The sequence below is a fragment of the Triticum dicoccoides genome, chromosome 5B (assembly GCF_002162155.2).
Source record: "Triticum dicoccoides isolate Atlit2015 ecotype Zavitan chromosome 5B, WEW_v2.0, whole genome shotgun sequence".
In the NCBI taxonomy this organism is placed as follows: Eukaryota; Viridiplantae; Streptophyta; class Magnoliopsida; order Poales; family Poaceae; genus Triticum; species Triticum dicoccoides.
Genome location: NC_041389.1, coordinates 702,909,347 through 702,916,675, shown reverse-complemented (window position 1 = coordinate 702,916,675; position 7,329 = coordinate 702,909,347).

Sequence of the window (7,329 nt, the reverse complement as noted above, 5' to 3'; positions counted from 1 at the left end):
TCATGGATCTGGCGGCGGTTCAGGCGCTGGCGGCTTTCATGGCCCGGGCGGCGGTTCAAATTCCGGTTTTCAGGGACACCCGGGTGGAAATAATCAGCAGCAGTCTGGTCAGGTAGGACAACGGCAGCAGCAGTCGGGTTATCAGAGCCATCCGAAACAGTTGAGTGGTGGGAAGTACCATGTGTTTACCACTAGCTTATGCAAACGTGACCAGAAGGTTCATAAGAGGGCCGTAAATTCGGTTGAGCCGACAATTCCTCGTTATTTGAGATGGTCAGAGCAACCCATCATTTGGAGTAGAGAGGATCACCCTCCATGAGTCGTTAATCCGGGTCAGTTAGCCTTGGTGGTAGCACCCCAGGTTGGTGGATATAAATTCACTAAAGTACTCATGGACGGAGGTAGCAGCATCAATATCCTCTATTATGAGACTTTCCAGCGCATGGGGTTGACTGAGAAGAACCTGAGAACATCCAACACTGTTTTCCATGGGGTGGTTCTAGGCAAGTCGGCTTACCCAGTTGGCAAGATTGAATTAGAGGTGGCATTTGGAGATGAGTATGATTCCAGGGCTGAGAAATTGACGTTTGAAGTGGTCAAAATCAGGAGTCCATATCACGCTTTGTTTGGGCGACCGGCTTATACTAAGTTCATGGCATGGCCGTGTTACGTTTACTTACAGCTCAAGATGTCGGGTTACAAGGGCACCATCACTGTGCATGGGAATCGAAAGGTGGCCTTGGAATGTGAAGAAAGCGACGCGGCTTACGCTGAGACTGCCTGTGCCGCAGAGGAGCTCAAATTTTATCAAGACAATGTTGACCCGGCGGATATGACCTCCCTCAAGAAACCAACTACTGAGCATGACTCGGCGTTACAATTGTTAATGGCGAGTTACATCACCTCAGTGTCACAGGGGCATTTCAGCGTTGTGTGTCACCTGCGGAGGGTCAAGAGATACTTCGAGAGATCCATGAAGGAGATTGTGGTCATCATGCCGGCTCAAAATCTCTGGTGGCCAAGGCTTTTCGTCATGGTTTCTACTGGCTCACGGCTCATGCTGATGCAGAGGATCTGGTCAGTAAATGTGACGGTTGTCAGAAGTTTTCACGACGTGCTCATGTGCCGGCTCAAGAATTAAGGATGATACCAATTACTTGGCCGTTTGCAGTCTGGGGGCTTGACATGGTTGGACCCTTCAAAAGATCTAAGGATAAAAAGACACATCTCCTGGTGGCAGTAGATAAGTTTACAAAGTGGGTTGAGGCGGAGCCAGTCAGTAAGTGTGATGCGGCCATAGCGGTTCAGTTCATGAAAAAGGTGATCTTTCATTTTGCTTTCCCACACAACATTATAACTGATAATGGTACTAATCTTTGCAAGGGAGCCATGGAAGAGTTCTGTCAACGAGAGCATATCCAGCTTGATGTTTCGGTTGTTGCTCATCCTCAATCCAATGGTCAAGCAGAAAGAGCTAATCAAGAGATACTGATTGGTATTAAGCCCCGGCTCTTTGTCCCCTTAAAACGGACTCTGGGTTGCTGGGTGGAGGAGTTACCCTCTGTATTATGGAGCATCAACACTACGCCTAATAGATCTACGGGTTACACACCTTTTTTCATGGTCTATGGAGCAGAGTTAGTTCTACCAAGTGACATCCGACACGACTCACCCCGTGTGGCGGCTTATGTTGAGGCGGATAACGAAAATGCTCGTCAGGAGGCACTTGACTTGTTGGATGAGGAGCGAGACTTGGCAATAGCCCGCTCGGCGATTTACCAGCAAGACCTGCGCCGTTATCACAGCCGCCGGCTCAAGAGCAGAACCTTTCAGGAAGGTGATTTGGTGCTCCGGCTCATCCAGGATCAGTCTGACATGCACAAGCTATCACCACCTTGGGAAGGACCCTTTGTGGTCAGCAAGAATCTGAACAACGGGTCATATTACCTCATTGATATTCGAGAACACAAGAGAGTCATGTAAGTCGGAGGAGGAGACCCGCCGGCCGTGGAATATCGCCCATCTTCGGCCTTACTATACTTAAGCCACCGGCTCTTAAGATGTATATACTTTTGACGATGTACATATTATATAAAGCAATAAAGCAGGACCTCTGTCCTTTTTTCCCATAGAGAATGTTTTTATGTCTTCTTTACCAGGTGGTGGACACTACCAACAGGGAGCGGATCATATATGAATCCGGCTTTCCCTTTGCTCCGGCTTATGATCATATCTGAATCTAGCCATGATCACTTGGGGGCTTCCTGTTCAAACATAGGTCGTATTCGAACCAAAGAGAACATAGCTGTCGATACCCGCTTGATCGACATACTGCCAAACCCACTTGGGGGCTTCTTGATCATATTTGAATCACAGCTTAACCCCTTTGGGTCTGACGTAGATCGTATTCGAATCAGCGTTATTAAACAAATCTTATGGTCACTTGGGGGCTTCCTGTTCAAACGTAGGTCGTATTCGAACCAAAGAGAACATAGCTGTCGATACCCATTTGATCGGCATCGCCAAGCCACTGGGGGCTATATGATCGTATCCGAATCTTAGCTTAACCCCTTTGGAACGGTTTACTGATTGTATTCGAATCAGAAGCCTGTAAATTATTTTGATTATCCTGAGACCTTGTGAAAAGCATTATGAGATGTTTTTTGTCTTTCCGGTTTAATATTGGTTACACCAGGTTGTTAAGTACCAGGTGAGCATCAAATCAGCAGGAAAGATTATCAAAGGATCGCAGAATAAGGCAAGCAAATTCAACACGCCAAGGAAATACAAGACAGAAATATATAGCAGTGGTGGCTTACGAAAGTGTTAAGCGCTAGGAACATGCGCGAAGGCATGACAAACATTGGGAAGTTTTTTCTACCCTATTACAAGACTCCCCGAGTCTGAATAAATGAAGCATTGTTTTTTGCAAAACACCTGGCGATTCAGTCCTTCGGCGGGCTTGAAGTCTCCGGATTATCCTTCTTTGCTTCTTCGTTGGCTGTTTTGTCCTGGAAAGTTGACGAGGCCCAGTCAATGCCGCTCAAAGCTTCAAATTCAGCTTCATCATCTATTAAACCGGCTAGGTTCACTTCAGGCGCAAAAGTATGCTTACAAGTAGGAGGAATCAGGCTGACGTAATCATATGGAATGTTTGGGATTCTCCGGTTCTCACTGTCATAGCCCGGAGAGTACTTAGTGAGATCAGTATCATTCCCAATGAGGGTCGCCACAGGATGTATGACTTTGACACAGGCGATAAAGTCATGATCATCAAATACAGTGCCGTCCTCCTTCCGACTGGGGTATCCAAGAGCAAGGTCGGCCGTGTCTAGCTCTGGAAGCCATGCTTTTGCCCGGCTCAATGCGGCAACGGCTCCGGCTCTTGCAGATGACAGCCTTAAATCCTGAATTCGCTGAGGTAGCACATCAAGATGCTTCAACACGTCCTGTAAGAGGTGGGGAGGGGTGTTTGATAAGGCTACAATGGCTAAGGCACGTTGTGACCCGGAGTACAGCTGTTCCACTAAGGTGTAAACTGCTTTAAGCTTGATCTGCATGTTTTGCTTAAGGTTGGTACTCCTGGGGCCTGTGTGCGCACAAGTATAATAGTCAGCCAGAAGTAATTATTACAATAGTCATTGTAAGGTTACAATGTTTGAGGTTTTGCACAGTAACTTACCAAAGATGGCTGAGACCATTTGAGATATCTGCCGTTTTAAGACGGACAGCTCGGTTGTTGCCTCTGCAAGAGATACTTCTGCTGTCTCGGCCCGAGTCACCAGTGAAGCATCCTCATCAGCCCAAACTTTCTTATCTAACTCAAAAAATTTCTTCAACTTCTCATTTTGAGAGACACTGAATTCAAATTTGGAGTTGGCCTTCTGAGTTTCAAGTTCTTGAGTTTCCAGACGACTCTTCAGGACAGCAAGCTCCGATTCAAACTGGCTTATGGTGGCCTGCATTGACACCAGGTTATGGTAAGGATTATAGTAAGGTAACATTCAAGTCCCAAGAACTTTACAAGTAAAGATACTTGGCACTTGGGGGCTAATGTATGCTAAAGAATTTTAAACTTATCATACCGGCCGGGTCACACATATTAAGTCTCAAGCACTTTACAAGTAAAGATACTTGACACTTGGGGGCGAATGTATATTGCAAATTTAAAACTATCATGTTATAACCGGGTTAAATATATTCTCTTTGAACAGGCTAAACTAACAAGTAAGCAGATTTCTAAGTCTACAACATATTTATTCATAAGCAATAGACTTGGGGCTGGTACAGTATGTAAGATTCAGGTAAAAAGTATAGGTTATACCTCAGATTTGTGCTGTATTTGTTTTACCATGTCAATTTCCAGGTCACGGCTATTATGCACTTGATTCAGATAGCCCGAGACTATATCACCAATGCTTAAGTGAGTATCATCAGTAATGTCCTGCTTGGCTTTTCGGCGTTCGGCAAGTTCTTCCTTGGCAGTACATTTGGAAAGGATGGTAGGCCGCCCTGGTTCAACAAACTGAGACTTCACAATCTCAACTTCTGGTTCATTTGTCTTGACCGGGCTAGGAGTCTCCGGGTCATTTGTGTAGAGAGTATCTTCGGCGGGCGGATTAGAGGTTGCAACTGGAATATCAGAAGCCGGATCAGGCGGCGGCTGGTGGGTAGAGCTGTCTGGAGCAGACGCATTAATCACCGGTTCAGTTACAATCGGGTCTTGGGACGGCTTATTCTTCTTCGCCCTCTTGCTGGGTTTCACTTGCATGCTGTTAACAAAGGCAGAAGGATGAATATGCAAGCATGGGTAAAGTAAAGTTCAAGGTACATAAGGTTACATTACCCGGGAGCAGTTTTGAAAGCAGGCATGTTTGACTGCATGGATTCACCGGAAGAAGGAGAGGTATCCTGATAATTGGAGTCAGACGAATTGAGAGGATGACGAATTAAGCCCGCTAAAGGTAAAACAAAACGTAAATCGGAGATAACCTCAGTCCGACGCTTCCTGGTTACGTCAGGTAAGCCGGAGGAGAGTTCCGCATCCTTGTTGTTCCGGGTCTGCCTCCGGTTCTCAAGCTCTTGTTGCTTCAAAAGAAATTGAGGATCTTGATAAGCAAGAGCATGTGAAAATCTTACTTTCTGGGTCACCCTTTGGATCTTTTGCTTTCGCAAAGGCTCTGAGTCGGAGGAGATTATAGTTACCTCTTCATTGGCTGCTTGACTGTTCCCCGTATCCTCCTGAAGGATAGAATGTCAGACAGATAATGACAAGGGAATTAAGAAAATTTGAAGATTACCTCTTCATCTTCCGAAGAACTATCATCCAATTTGAGTAAGTCGGAGGCGCTGGGTTTCTTCTTCTTTGAGGTTCCCGTCTTGGCGGCTTTCCTTTCGGTTTTCTTGGTCGTCCTGGCTTGTTTGGCAGCCTCATGGTCATATTTGGCCTTCCAGAAGTTATCATCGGCCTGTTGAAAGGATAAGGAATTATGAGTACCAAAAAAAGGTATAACATAGTGAAGAGTATTTATTAAGATTGATAACTTACTGCAGGGGCCGGGTTCTTCTTGCAAAAGGGAAATAAGCCGAAGGTGTTACTCGTCACAGTGCCCTCCTTTAGCAGTGACTGGGTCGTAGCATCCACCACATCATCTGGTAAGTCGTCAGGACTATGGCGTAACGGGTCATCCTTTTCGCCTATGTAAGTACACATTAAGCCGGAACGGCGACTTAATGGAAGTATTCGCCATGTGACCCAGACTCAGACCAGATCGACGCCGTTTAAACCGTTTCCAAAGAGAGCTTTGATCTTCTTGATGGTGGAATTGAGAGGTAGACACTCAACGGCCGTCAGTTTGTCTGTTAGCGGATGGTTGGACTCAAGGCGCAGGGCGCGAAAGCCGGGCAGAGGCTTCTCATCAGCTGGAGAAGTATCCTGACAGTAGAACCACGTTTGGTTCCAAGATTTTGGGTGACTCGGCAGCTCAGCATAAGGAAAAATGCAGTCTCTCCGTCGCTGGATCGAGATGCCGCCAAGATCAAGACTGGGCCCGTTGGCACGTTCATTTTGCCGGTTCAAGTAGAAAAGTTCCCTGAACAATAGCAGACTTGGCTCCTCTCCAAGGTACACCTCGCAAAAGACTTGGAAATTGCAAATATTTGACACGGAATTGGGTCCGATGTCTTGAGGTCTAAGGTCAAAGAAATTCAAAACCTCCCTGAAGAATTTTGAGCCGGGAGGGGCAAATCCCCGGCTCATGTGATCCGTAAAAATTATCACCTCCCCTTCCTTGGGTTGAGGCTTCTCTTCAGACGGGTCCGGGGCACGATAAGACATGACCTCCTTAGGCAGATGGCCAGACTTAACAAATTCAGCAAGTTTACTCTTGGTAACTATGGATGGGACCCAATTGCAGGTTACAGGGGCCTTGGCCGCCTTAGGAGCCATGACAACAGTTGGCCTATGACAAAATAAGAAGATCCGGTTTAATTTTAACTCGGGAGAAAAATCATAATTATTCAAGGTGGCGGCCTAATGAAGGGCCTAATGATATAAGGATGATTGTGCAACAATATTTAAGCCGCTACAAGTATCAAGAGCAGTTCAAAATTCTTTAGGTCATGAGGAGCAACTAAGGTTCTGTGTCATTTATTTAAGTCGGACACTTGGACAGTTGTGTTTAAAGGCATTTAACAGAAGGAATTTTCCGGGTGATAAAAACAGGTTTCATAATCTTCTGCTGATATTTAAGATCAAAGGTCTGTTTTGATAAGAAAATTTTCGAGACCTAAAAACTGACACAGACGTGTTCATAGGCTCGAATGAGGATTTTATACAGAGAAAGGGATCTGCTTTTTATCCAAAACAAGTGCAAAAAAAACTACCGCGGCCATATTATATCATTCTCAGATCAGAAGAGGAGTCTAAGAGGAAAACTAACAAGGGTTTGGTTCTAATGGTGATGAACTCTGACGAACTCAAAGAAGCCCTAATGCGGATCAAAGCAAGGAACGAAAGGGAACTTACGGATCTGGATGGGCTGCGGAGGTTCGTCGCGTTTCTCTGGTCCAACCAGGTCGATGCAACGGCCTGAGACAATGAAGACAGGAAGCTCGACAGCGGCGGCGGCGGAGCTCGAGAGGAGGCGGGAGGAAGAAGACGACTGAAAGAGGGAAGAATGGAAGACCAGGGTCACGCCTATTTATAAGAGAAGGATAACTGAGGCGGCGCGAGAAACGAGGAGATAAAATTTATTATCTAGCGGCCCTAACGCCTCGATTCTCGGGATGGTCAGTAAAGGCAAAGATCCGTTGGAAGATATGACGGAG